This window comes from Xenopus laevis, chromosome 6S (genome assembly GCF_017654675.1).
Source record: "Xenopus laevis strain J_2021 chromosome 6S, Xenopus_laevis_v10.1, whole genome shotgun sequence".
NCBI lineage: Eukaryota > Metazoa > Chordata > Amphibia > Anura > Pipidae > Xenopus > Xenopus laevis.
In genome coordinates, this window is record NC_054382.1 from 119,173,269 (window position 1) to 119,188,058 (window position 14,790).

The 14,790-nt window shown below is 39.8% G+C and overlaps 1 protein-coding gene across 2 annotated transcripts in view; it reads left to right on the top strand.

Annotated features, from left to right (window-relative positions):
* The first annotated feature begins 6,648 nt into the window (after positions 1-6,648).
* oxr1.S (oxidation resistance 1 S homeolog) overlaps positions 6,649-14,790 on the top strand; it is a 286,716-nt gene continuing 278,574 nt past the window's right edge. Inside the window, exon 1 of one of the 2 annotated variants that reach the window (XM_041567225.1) lies at positions 6,649-6,830. The gene's annotated coding sequence lies outside the window, so the exon portion shown is untranslated. The remainder of the gene's footprint in view (positions 6,831-14,790) is intronic. The other variant, XM_041567227.1, reaches the window with a different exon arrangement.

Consider the following 14,790-nt stretch of genomic DNA (forward strand, 5'->3'; position numbering starts at 1 on the left):
TTGTGTATCTAAAAAACGAACATACAATGAGACCAGCAAACACATGTGCTTCTTGTAACAAGTTGTAAACATTGAAAGGTCCTACAATGAAACTGCAGCTTAAGAAGTGTGTGAAGGCAGTGGAGCTGTCCAGCAGCCTAGTTCTGAATTAAAGCTACTGCACCAGAGAAATGAAAATTCAGCCTTTGGCCTTTAGCAAGTTCTTAGCGTTTTCTCATGACAGTATCTCCCCTTACAGGGAAAATCAATGGAAAGGAAAAGGTGCTTGATAAACTCTACAAACTCAACAAATGTGTCTTGAGAAATCTAAACTGTACATAACGTCTCAGCCAGGGCTCAATGTTGCACTGGGGTTTGATTCAGTCCTAGGCACTACCTTCTCCTACACTGCAGAAAGATATGGGCTGTTTAACTGTTGTAATAGACCCTAGAATGTGATAGGGAAATCAGAATATAAGCTTCGCAGAGACAATGAATGATGACAAATATCTGTAAAGTACATGTGTAAATGTGTCGGCCCTGTATAAATGAAGGGTATTAAATAATAGCATCCAATCCTATTAGGCCTATTTATTCTTTCCCCTTGAGCTCATGCAGTGCTATAAATGATGACAAATGCTGTCTTCTGATATGCTATCCATTAGCGCTAACAACATGATTGAGTATCATAATAATAGACTAGACCTGTTGAGGGCATGGTACTTCTTTCTGTTTATGTCCTTGAACAGCTTAACTGATCTCTTGAAAGTTCTAATGTTTAGGAAAGGTTAAATATTTATAACAATTGGCATGGGAACTTGACGGTGCACTGGGAACAATTTTTCAGTTTTACCACTAATTTTCCTGTCTAGGTAATGTCTCTCTTTTCCCAGGTATGTACTGTACTTTATTTGCTTGTCCATCTGTTCCTGCTGTGAAAATCATTATGGGGCACATTTACTATTGGTCAAATATCGAGGTTTAATTAACCCTTGATATTCGACCTTCGAAGTTAAATCCTTCGACTTCGAATATCCAAGGATTTAGTGCAATTCGTTTTTATGGATTTTATGGATTTTAATCCATCGACGATTTTCCTTCGATCCCAAATTGCATAGAAAGCCTAATGGGACCTTCCCATAGTAGGTCAAAGTAGCCAATTCGATGGTCGAAGTAGCCAAAAAAATACTTTGAAATTCAAAGTATTTTTTATTCTAATCCTTCACTCGAGCTAAGTAAATGTGCCCCTAAATGTCTGCTGTCATGATTCCGATTCCATCAGCATAATTAAGACTTACGGGGGAATGTAATAAAAGTCGCAAAGAGCAAAACAATTCGCACCAATAAGACTAAAAATCCACATCTCGTAATGTAACATCGTTCCTTAATACATTGTGAATTTTAATTGTGCACTCTTAAGAAGTGATTGAAGGTGTCGTAATATTTTGGAGCAAATATAACGACTTTTTCAAAAGAAGTTTTATTACATTTACTGCGCATTGCCGCAAACTATAAAATCCGCATGCAGTCTTCCACTGTCGGAAGTGGTTGCTAAACAGTTCGCAAAAAGGTTGGCAAAAGCTATATTAAATTTGTGCAAAGCAAAATTAGTTCGCGCAAAGGCATAACTTTTCGCATTTTTATTACATTCCCCGGTTAGAGTTTATTTATAACAGTAACATAACCACAACCAGAGCCAGGTCATGAACTTAAAAAGCAATATAGACCTAAAAAGAAATAATTGCCTAATGAAAGAAAGTTTTTGTAAGCAATTTTCCAACATATTCTTCCCAAATTCTTAATGGTCTTACACTTATTTGTTGCCACTGAAAACAGTTCTTTCTTATTTCTTTCTCTAACCATGGATCTGATTTTAAACAAAAGGTATGTTGCGAAATCAGCTCTTCTCCAACAAAGATTTTTCTGCAATGTATTGTCAAAAAATTACTAGTACAGGTATGGGACCTGTTATCCAGAATGCTCAGGACCTGGGGTTTTCCGGATAATGGATCTTTCTGTAATTTGGATCTTCATACCTTAAGTCTACTAGAAAATCATGTAAACATTAAATAAACCCAATAGGCTGGTTTTGCTTCCAATAAGGATTAATTACATCTTAGTTGGGATCAAGTACAAACTACTGTTTTATTCTTTGAATAAAATGGAGTCTTTGGGAGACAGCCTTTCCGTAATTCGTAGCTTTCTGGATAATGGGTTTTGGGGATAACGGATCCTATACCCGTACTGGGTAACGAAACCAAATGATAGCTTTGCCCTATCCTAAATATTGATCCTGCATAGCGGAGTGGTGAAATAGTTCAAGGAAACATGGCATGCTGGGAAAAATAGCAGGAAGATTTCAACATTGGTGATTTGACCCTAATTGTCCTTGAATGTGTCTATACAATGGCATGTGAATATAAGGATGTGCCTCTGTGTATCTACGCGGGTCTGTATGTTTGCTCACAAGAGATAATCAATACTAATGCATTTTAATGGCTTTCACATCATGCTTATTGGAAGCTACGTATGTAAAAATGAGCTGTATGAGGCGGTGCTTCTGCTGCTGAGGGTGAAGGAAGAGAACCCCTCCTAGAAATTAGGAACATCAATACATATTTGTATCGACAGAAGCAACTGGACTAAAGTCCAGTTGCTTCTGTTTTTTTTTTCCGTCTTTCTGTGTGATAATCGCTGGTCACCATAATAAAGAAAGGTCACAAAGATTATCCACAGATCTAAAAAATATATCCAGTTTTACTCCGTGATCAGAGATAATAATGGAGAGAAGAAGAGATCTACCTTCCGCTGTTGAGATATGAACTGGTCATTAGTGTTTTGTTTGCTGTTCTGTTATATATCAACCACTTGCTCCAGCAAATCAAGCTGCACAGCTGTTTGAATCAGATCATATTGTACATATTGATTTCCCATTGGGCTGCACATGCCTGATCTCCTCTGTTGTTTCAAACCAAAGACATGATTAGAATTCACTGCATCCTAATACAATATTGTTAAGGGTCCCCAAAACATCAAGGGGCAAATTCACTAACCTCCGAAACTGCACCAGCAACGGCTTCGCTGACATCGCAACACTTCGCCAGGTGTAGATTCGCCAGGACAACGATAATTCACTAAAATCCGAACTTGTGTCCAGGACGCTGAATGCTTGCGAAGTTGCACTTGCGTTACTGCAACAAGCAAAGCGAAGTTACGCTAGCGTTGGCTAATTTGCATACGGCGGGAAGTTAAAGTCGAATGCACATATATGTTGCAGCAAATACATTACACATGTCCAGGGAACCTTAATAAAATAAAATAGAGTTGTTATGTTATGAGCCCAGTGTATAGTTTATGTGCCATATGTTAGGAAATGTAGGGGGGGAAGCCGGGTACCCCCCAAAAAAATGATCTTTTGCAGGCTATCACCCTGTAAACAGTAAAAGACGCCAGCATTTTTTGGGAAAAAATGTAAACAATTTTTTGTGTAAAGCTGGCCATAGATGTTGAGATTTTTAAAAGATCCGATCCTCATCGTGAGACCACGATCTTCTCAGAACGATCGTACGAATTTACCATCAACTAAAAAGACCAATTTGCCAGGAAAACAAAGGGGAGCTGCCTGCTTGGCCCTGCAAACATAGATAGATTGCACTGGGGCCGACAAAGATTTTTTGACCTGGCCGATCAATTTCCTGACAGATGTCGGCCGAAAAATCGTAAGATGTACGATCGTTCGAATCCCACTAACCGCACGATAATTTCGAAGGATTGGTCGGACTTCCCTAAAATCGGTCGTTCGGCAAGAAGAATCGTCGCGTCTATGGGGAGCTTAACTCCTATCTACGCTATTGCACGTTGCCTGGTCTGAGCTGGCGAAGGCAAGTCTAGCGCAAGAGGTAACGTTCAGTCAAATCTCAATCTTAGTGAATTAGCGTAGTTACGTTCGTTCGCCAGGGCGCAACTTTGCCTGCCGTTAGGGTGTGAAGTACCGCTAGAGTCTATCTCCTTCGCTAGCGAAGTTACGTTACTGCAGAGCAGTGTCATTGAGGGACTGTTAATGGATGGCATTTGCCAGTGAATTCGCTTGTGCTGCTCTAAGATACATATTTTGCCCTGTTGAGTCTGTATTTGAGAATGCAGAAAGTATCAGTGAGTGTTGTGCTGCACTGATCCCTATAAACGTTATAGTGAGAATGCTGAGCCTCAGTGAGAGCCCTGCTCAATGGAAAGGTTCCTTTATCACTGATGCTGAAGGGGAATGGCTATGGGAGACTGTACTGAGTTACCTGCTGAGGTGGTGCTGACTGAGGAGGGGGACACCCATACTGATGCCTAATACAGAGCTGTGCAATATGGTGGCACTCTAAAAATAAATGTTAATATTAACAATAATAAAAATAACCAGAAGGTGCTTAAAGCACAAAAGAGTGAACCACTGTATACAGATTGATAGCACATCCCGACAGCAGAAATCTTAATTATAATAAAAGGTCGTGTAGCCACTACTGTGATACATATTAAAGTTGGGGTTTTGTAGCATTTTGCCTTTTTGAGGTCATGTAACTCCATGGCATTCCTCAGTGATACCTACTATCCTTATATTATCCCTTATCCTTATATACAGTATCACAGCAGCAGGTACATTATCCCTTATCCTTATATACAGTATCACAGCAGGTACATTATCCCTTATCCTTATATACAGTATCACAGCAGGTACATTATCCCTTATCCTTATATACAGTATCACAGCAGGTACATTATCCCTTATCCTTATATACAGTATCACAGCAGGTACATTATCCCTTATCCTTATATACAGTATCACAGCAGGTACATTATCCCTTATCCTTATATACAGTATCACAGCAGGTACATTATCCCTTATCCTTATATACAGTATCACAGCAGCAGGTACATTATCCCTTATCCTTATATACAGTATCACAGCAGCAGGTACATTATCCCTTATCCTTATATACAGTATCACAGCAGCAGGTACATTATCCCTTATCCTTATATACAGTATCACAGCAGCAGGTACATTATCCCTTATCCTTATATACAGTATCATAGCAGGTACATTATCCCTTATCCTTATATACAGTATCACAGCAGGTACATTATCCCTTATCCTTATATACAGTATCACAGCAGGTACATTATCCCTTATCCTTATATACAGTATCACAGCAGGTACATTATCCCTTATCCTTATATACAGTATCACAGCAAGGCAGGGTCTGGCTGTGTTGGTGCAGGCTTTACATTACAAGAGAGAGAGTTTTCCCTGGCCCCCAGCCATTTACGGTAAAATAATAAACTATTAGTTAATACACAAATAAAACATATTCTGTTGTTTAACAATCAATCTATATTTTTAAAGGAATATAAGGAATGCAGTAGTGATGGACAAATCTGACCCACTTCGCTTCCCTGAAAATTCGCCAAAAAGTCTATGGGAGACAAATTTTTTTGACATGCAACAATTTTTTCACCCATTGGAGTCTATAGGTGCCATTCAATAGAATGCAGTCCTGCTGTTCTCACTGAACTGTAGTTTCCAGCATATCACCAACAGCAAAAGGTTGGGAGTTATAGTTCACCAATAGCTGAAGGTTGAAGACCTCTGCCCTGGGTTGCAGCTATAATTACCTTTAGCATGTAGGTTGTATCTGGGAGAATTAAAAATAAAATATCTGTACAGTGATATGGGATAGCCATTGTTTCATATATCAAGTATCAAGTATGGAACCTGTTATCCAGAATTCTTAGGAACTTGTGGTTTTCTAGACATGAGCTCTTTCTGTAAGTTGGGTCTAAATACTTTAAGTCTACTAACAAATCATTTCAACATGAATTAAAACCAATAGGATTGTTTTGCTTCCAATAAGAATTATTAATAAATCTTAGGCTGAAGTACGAGGCACTGTTTTATTATCACAGTGAAAAAGGAAATCATTTTAAAAAAAAAAAAAAAAAAAAGGAGTCTATGGAAGATGGCCTTCTTGTAATTCAGAGCTTTCTGTATAATGGGTTTCTTTCTTTCTCTTTCTTTCTTATTGGGGAATGATGTATCCTCATTGACAACTGTTCTTATCACAAGGGGTTAAACAATGGGTTTGTGCATAATGGATCCCATACCTGTCTAATTATATAGTCTTTCTTTCTTTCTTTCTTTCTTTCTTTCTTTCTTTCTTTCTTTCTTTCTTTCTTTCTTTCTTTCTTTCTTTCTCTGTTTCTTTCTTATTGGGGAATGATGTATCCTCATTGACAACTGTTCACAAGGGGTTAAACACTGGGTTTGTACATAATGGATCCCATTTGTGCATAATGGATCCCATACCGGTCTAATTATAAAAAGACAGTCTTTCTTTCTTTCTTTCTTTCTTTCTTTCTTTCTTTCTTTCTTATTGGCGAATGATGTATCCTCATTGACAACTGTCCCCTTCACAAAGGAATTAAATAGAAAACCATTTATTCAGGTCACACACCGTGGAAGCGATTTTCTTGCCAGGCAGACAGGTTACTGTTCCTTTAAGCTACAGCTGTGCATGTAGCAGGTGCTATTTATAGCAAGTCTCAGTGGTAGAATCCAGATTACCCCTGCTTGCTGCGTTGGTCTTGGTAGTTCCCAGACTGAGAAGGTCAGGCAACTGAGCATGTCTACTAGAGGTGCAGGCAGGGATGCGATTGCTCCTTCCATCCGTCCAATGATAAAGTCCCTGAGCAGCAGCAGCAGCAGCAGTAGCAGAAGCAGCAGCAGCATTAGCAGCAGACAAGACAGTGTGCAGGACTGTTCTGTACTAGCTGGGATCCTGTCTCATATCATCCCCCTCTGCTCACCAGTAAGTTTCATTTCTTATTCTGCTCATTCAGTAATATGATGATGATGAGACTGTGCTGTGCATGGGACAGTGGAGGGGGGAGAAGGCAGATCTATTGCAATTACAAGATATTTGACATTAAACCATGCCGTCTGCTTTCTACTTCATCCCCGGTGTGAAGTAGTGTCCTCTTGTGCTTACTGAACTACAACTCCCAGCAGCCTTTATCAGGGGGATGGTTTTAGTACAAGAAGAGAAAGCAGGATGAACATGCTGGTTGCCTTCATTAAACCCAGGAGTGTCAGTATGTAGTTGGGTGCAGGACATTGCCAGGAGTTTAGCAGATAAGCAGGTTATTTCTATCACTTGTTAGTTTGTCTGTGGTCGATATCATTTAGCATGAAGAGCCGGCACATAGTATTCTAGCACCGGGAGAAGGGATCAATTGCCTCCTTTGATATTCTAGTGGATAAGAGTCACTCCTGCCCCTGTGCTGTTTATTCTCATCCACATCAGCCTACTGAAATATGTATTATCTGTTGAGATGACTACACAGCTCCAATTGTTCCGCAGTCATTGTACAGCACAGTCGTTGGGGCTACACTATAGCCCAGGCTTTTAATGACTCTATCCGGGGACGACATCGCTGGCGGAATTTGTTTTCAGCTTTTGGAGCTACTCGTGTGACAGCAGCCTCGTTCCAGCAGGATCAGCCCATGGACATCTAGAGTAGGATCAGCCCATGGACATCTAGAGTAGGATCAGCTCATGGACATCTAGAGTAGGATCAGCCCATGGACATCTAGAGTAGGATCAGCCCATGGACATCTAGAGTAGGATCAGCCCATGGACATCTAGAGTAGGATCAGCCCATGGACATCTCGAGTAGGATCAGCCCATGGACATCTAGAGTAGGATCAACCCATGGACATCTAGAGTAGGTTCAGCCCATGGACATCTAGAGTAGGATCAGCCCATGGACAACTAGAGTAGGATCAGCCCATGGACATCTAGAGTAGGATCAGCCCATGGACAACTAGAGTAGGATCAGCCCAGCGTGCACCCAAAGCTTACACTTACAGATATTTCTTCCAAATTGTAAATACATAGGATTATTATTATTATCATCTCCAATATGTGGAGAGAGGGGGGGAAAGAAGGTTCTTAGAGGAAAAGTAAACAGCAACTTAACTTATGGCATTGCTGCGTTACATGCTGCTCTCTTTCCAAAGGCGTTTCTAAATGAAAGTTTACAAACAGGCTTCACCTTGTCAATCTATTAATATTAATACCTTGCTCTCCTTGTTATTGTTTTAAATATGAACAGGGGTAATGTTTTAAGAAGAAAGCCTCTTTATGTTCATTTGAATTCATTTGTAGCACCTGAGTTATAGAGGGTTATTTATTCAAGTCCAAATGCATATAACTCGAATTTTTACACTTAGGGGCAAATTTACTTAAGGTCGAATATCGAGGGTTAATTAACCCTCGATATTCGACTGTCGACGTTAAATCCTTCGACAGAACGATTAAATCCTTCGAATCGTTCGATTAGAAGGATTTTAATCCATGGATTGAACGATTTTTCTTCAACCAAAAAAAGCTAGCAAAGCCTATGGGGACCTTCCCCATAGGCTAACATTGACTTCGGTAGCTTTTAGGTGGCGAACTAGGGGGTCGCCACTGTACTTTGACTATCGAATGGTCGAATAGTCGAACGATTTTTAGTTCGAATCGTTCGATTCGAAGTTGAAGGTCAAAGTCGACGTTCGAAGTAGCCAAAAAAAAAATTCGAAGTTTTTTTCCTCTATTCCTTCACTTGAGCTAAGTAAATGGGAGAGGTCCCTATCCTATTAAGATGTTTTGTGATCTGCAGTCGATTTAGAAAATCCGACTAGTTCGGGCTTTGTGGCAAAAATCCAAAAAATTTTACTTGTGCGAAAAAGTTGTAAAAAATCGAGTGATTTGGGGGTAAAATCCCAAAAATTGTACGATTTGGATTTTTGCACAATTTTATCGAGTTGGTCCCGATCCGATGAAATCGTATCTTTTTAAAAACGAAAAAAGGTCCAATTGTGGATTCTAGTTTGGCCCATAATGTCACACATATATGTTGTTCAGTACAGTGTTATGTCCTGGGTATGGACAGTAGATATGTTTAATGATACCCAATGTGCCTGCTTATTAAATTGTGAGCAGCTACCGTGATACCCACCTTTAGGAAACCAGAATTAGTGACAGTATCCCAAACCTTAGTAAAAAAATCTTTAGGTCTAACAACAATCAGGGCTGCCTTTAATTGTGCTGGGAGAGGAATCAAAATGTTTAGGGCTTGATTATTTAAATAAAGTAGGGTAATGCCAGGCAATGTTTGGTTATCCCAACAGATGGGATTGCTCTCTGTTCTACATACAGAGCAATGGCAATGGTAATGTTTCAGCTGCTGCCGGCTGCCGGTACCTGTATTTTGGCTGCAGCCATGAGTTGGGATACAACTATACCGTATAAAGTATTATTGCCTTATTGTACCTCCTGATCCTATTTATATCTCTTTTTCCAGTTCAGGTATGGTATCCATTAATTACAGGAAAGCCCATCTCCCACAGACCCTACTAAGATACAATTGATTCTTCTTGGAAGCAAAACAATCTTATTGGGTTTTATTAATGTTTAAATGATTTTCTAGTAGACTTTAATGGAAAACCCTAGGTCCTGAGTAGTCTGGATAACCGGTCCAATACCTGTACAAATGCATATCTGTTTTATTGTTTGACTTTGGCTGTATTGCCCTTTAAGTTGGGAACAGGCAGCCAACTTTGGCGCCAAGTATCTTAGACCCTACTAAGATACAATTGTTTTTTCTTGGATGCAAAACAATTTTATAGGGTTTAATAAATTATTCTATTGGGGTTTATTAATGTTTAAATTATTTTCTAGTCGACTTTAATGGAAAACCCTAGGTCCTGAGTATTCTGGATAACCAGTCCCATACCTGCACAAATGCATATCTATATTCCCCTTTAAGTTGGGAACCAGCAGTCGACTTTGGTGCCATGTATTGTGCTGTAGAGCTTTCCGGCATCTTATACAGACTATTGAATGGTGACAATGCTATAAGTTTAATGGTATATTGTCCTTTAGAATGTGGTATTGTTCTTGGATTCCTTGTCCTTTCATTTTGTGTACAAATTGCCTGACCTTTTTGTTGTTCCTGGAACAAAGCCTTTTCTTTACTCCTATCCAATTTATCACACGTGCCCAACATGCAAAGATTTGCTTCTGTATTTTTTTTCCGTGACCAATTTTCGTGCATTTTGTAAAGCAATGATCAAAAAGGTCCGTTTTACTGATTTCCACACTTCCCAGCAGCTTGTTAGATAAGTAATGGATTGATATCCTCCTCAGAGGAAGATTTTGCAATAAGATTCAAGCCAGATAACAACATAGAGTGATACATTTTTATGTTCTTGTCTTTGGTCACATCACAACATCAGTGCATTGAATTTGGACTTTTGTTAAGGAGCCTATTGGAATGTGCTGAAATATATTTTTGCTCATGTATATTATTTCTCATGTATATTATTGCTCATGTAAATATATAACATAGTTGCATGTGGCTGGGGTTGGTTTGGCATGTCTCAAGTTAAACACCTATATATGGGGAACGTTCTCAGCATCTGCATCTCAACTTCCTAAATGAGTTGGGTTTGGAAGGAAAATTTATTTGTTTTGAACAGGAAAAATTCTCTTTCCCATAAATAGGACAATAGGGTACAGGTATGAACCTGTTATACAGAATGTTCGGGACCAGAGGTTTTCTGGATAAGAAGTCTTTGCATAATTTGGAGCTTCATACTTGAGTCTACTAAAAAAATCACTTCAATATTAAATAAACTAGGGATGCATTGAATCCAGGATTTGGTTTGGGATTCAGCCAGGATTCTGCCTTTTTTAGCTGGATTCGGCCGGGCAGAAGGATTCAGGCGAATCCGAATCCTGCTGAAAAAGGCAGAATCCTGGCTGAATCCCGAACCGAATCCTGGATTCGATGCATCCCTAGTTTATGTTGAATCTGAAACCGAATTTGCATATGCAAATGAGGGGTAGGGAAGGAAATTGCGTGACTTTTTTTCACAATACAAGGAAGTAAAAAATGTTTCCCTCTTCCCACGCCTTATTTGCATATGCAAATAAGGATTTGGTTCAATATTCGGCCAAAACTTTTGCGAAGGATTCGGGGGTTCGGCCCAATCCAAAATAGTGGATTCGGTGCATCCCTAAAATAAACCCAATATAAACCCAATAGGCTGGTTTTGCTTCCAATAAGGATTAATTATATTTTAGTTTGGATCATGTACAAGCTACTGTTTCATTATTACAGAGAAAAAAAGAAATCATTTAAAAAAAACGTAATTATTTGATTAAAATGGAGTCTATAGGAGATGGCCATCCTATAATTTGGAGCTTTCTGTATAACAGATCCAATACCTGTATAAAGTTTCAGTGTCCATTTAATTCCACTTTTAGTTTCACAGACCAAAGAGCTTTGACAAGTGTTTAACACACAACTAATAATAACAACATCGCAAGATTCCTATCAATTCACAGTTATCGGTGAGGACTTTTCCTAGTACAGGTATGGGACCTGTTATCCAGAATGCTCAGCATCTGGGGGTTTCTGGATAAAGGATCTTTCAGTAATTTGGATCTTCATACCTCATCTCTACTAGAAAATCATGTAAATATTAAATAAACCCTATAGGCTGTTTTTGATTCCATTAAGGATTAATTATATCTTAGTTTGGATCAAGTACACGCTACTGTTTTATTATTACAGAGATAAAGGAAATTTTTTTTTTAAAATTTGACATATTGATCAACCTGGCCTATCTATGGAGTTTGATAGACAGTTCTATCTTTAACATTGGCCAAGCCATTAGATACAGTATCTGTTGCATTTCATTTCTTTGCTGGACTGATTTATGTCATACAGCTGCGCATAGGTACCTGTCCAGCCTATTTAGCCTTTTGCCAGGGGTTACATTTTGTTTCAGTTAATACTAAACATAAGAATATAGAATCTACTGCCTGTAATTGATTTTGTTTTTGTAGCAAGCCACAATCTCCTCAAGTAGAAATACCCAGGCTAAGCACTTTTCAGAGCTCTTTCTAGCTGTGAACAAATTAATTCATCATCGAGTTTTGGGACTGCAAAACATTGTTTCAGCCTAGCGTGTATGTGAATATCTATTGGTATGGTGCCACCAGGGTACACCAGAGCTGGGCATGCATATAAAACATTTAGAATAATACAGATAAGGGAGTAACTTCTATCGTATGAGACAAGGAAACACATTCCGAATATTAAGGGGTGTTTACAGGAGAACTAAACCCTTAAAATGAATGTGGCTAAAAATGCCATATTTTATATACTGAACTTATTGCACCAGGCTAAAGTTTCAGCTTGTCAATAGCAGCAATGATCCAGGACTTCAAACTTGTCACAGGGGGTCACCATCTTGGAAAGTGTCTGTGACACTCACATGCTCAGTGGGCTCTGAGCAGCTGTTGAGAAGCTAAGCTTAGGGCTCGTCACTAATTATCCAGCAGAAAATGAGCTTCCCCTGTAATATAAGCTGATGCTACAGGCAGGGCTAGAACTAGGGTTAGGCAGAGTAGGCATGTGCCTAGGGCGCAAAGGTGGAAGGGCACCAGGCATGTACTTACTCCTACCCTTAGTCTGGTCCCTTCTCTGCTGACCACCCACTTGTTCCCATCTGTGCAAGGGCGCATGCGTACGAGCGTCTATTCGCGCAAGCACAGAAGTGTCTTTTCGCCTATTCACACACACGCGAACATCTAGCTCTCATGCATGCGTGCAACCAGACTGCCTAGGGCGCCAGGCCAACTTGGCCCGGCTCTGGCTACAGGGCTGATTATTAAATTCTGATGTTTGTTTCACTGGTTTCTGTGCTGCCATGTATTAATTACTAATCAGCCTTACTGTATACTGTGATATTTCTATTCTATGGGGCAGATTTACTAAGCTCGAGTGAATAATTCGAATGAAAAAATATTTGAATTTCGAAGCAATTTTTTGGGTACTTCGACCATCAATTTGGTCAAATTCGATCGAATTCGATCGAATTGAATGATTCGAATGATTCGAAGTAAAAAAAAATTCGAAGAAGTAAAAATCGTTCAACCATTCGACCATTCGATAAACGAAGTACTTCAACTTCATACTTCGCCACTTTAAACCTACTGAAGTCCAATGTTAGCCTATGTTTTTTTTTGGTCGAATAAAAATCCTTTGATCGATCTCTTAAAATCGTTCGAATCGTTCGAAATGGTCAAAATTTTTTTGATGCCGACGACAATTAAACAAATGTCCATTTGCATTTAAATGCGTCTGTCAGTAATATTGTGTTTTATGTTATGCTGCATTTATTTGCCGGTACATTAAATTCAAACAGCACCTCCCCAAATAAATACATGGGAATAGTCACAATTGAACGCAATACCTATAAAATGGACACAATGAGCTGACATTCTAGGCAGGATTCACAACAACAGAGTCTTGTTTTCATTCTTATTGCGTGTAGGTACCATAACAGGGCTCAGCCTATTCTCTCTTTTCATCTCCCTCTGTGAGCGGTTGCTGGAGTCAGATTTACAGTACATAGTAACAGCCACATACAGTACAATAGCCATAACTTGTAAGGTCTCATATATCAATGCCTGGCATTTGTCACTGGTGTTGTTGTCAAATCTGACCTTACTGACTGGCCACACTAAAGCTGGCCATAGACGCAAAGATCTGATCGAGGATTTGTACGATTTTCGGACCATGTGTGGAAAGTCCCGACTTTTTTTCGTCTGTCGGAGATCGATCGTTTGGTCGATCGGACAGGTTAAAAGATTTCTGTCGGCTGCCGATAATATCTCTACGTGTATTGCCGATCGTACGATTTTCAGTAGGAGAGTGTCACCAGCTTTGCTCGGACATAAACTTTCGTACGATTGCTGTCAGGGGCAGAACATCGGCTGATCTGTTCTTTTGTACTTTATCGGAATGGTTAGTGGCAGGTCGGGAGATGGGGAAATCCGATCGTACGTTGATTCGTACGATCGGATCTTTGCGTCTGTGGCCAGCTTAAGAAGCATAAAGGACGTCAGGGTGAAAATATCATGGTCAGTCTATTCTCTTGAAATGCCCCTTTTCTTACCTGTTGTAACAGCTTCGTTTCTGGAGGTCTCTATGTTGGCAGCTTTAAAGCTAAAGGAACTTCAGCAAACATGTAGCCTAATTTATCAAGACACAATAAAACATGGTAGAAGAGCTAACATTGCTGTAGTTTAAAAGCACAAATTCTTTCAACGCAGATCAGGTATAATGGTGGCAGGTGGGACAATTAGGCAGGAATAATGGGGAAAATAACATGGTGATTTTCATTAGAAATTCCATTTTGCACACGAGGTTGTAAATTACCTTCAGTACTTGAAACATCAACAGTATATAGGAATAACCTGACAACCTACCCTGTGTGCAGGGTAGGACTGGGCCAGCGGGAGACCGGGAAAAAACACGGTGGGCCCACAGTGCTCGTTGACCCCACCAGCTCAGATCCGCTCCCACCTGCCTGACACTCGGTGCTCTTGGCTTGATAAAGGGCCCGGAGGGGTCCAAAACGTTGCCTTGCTTTTGAATGCTTATGGACTAATTAAATCACCTATTTACACACAGCAATTTTTGGTGTGTTTTCTACTATTGACACTCGGTGCTCTGTGATCTCAAAACACCTGATAGATGAAAAAATGCAGGTATGTGCTAGTCAGGGGGATGAAGTTGGTGGAGAGGGTCAGGGGCCCGGAGCGGGTGTGTATGGGATCCTGATGTTGCAACCCTGGTGGGTCCGGACCCCTCCAATCCAAAAATGACTGTGTGCATATCTCCGTTACATTCCCCACTGAACCCAGA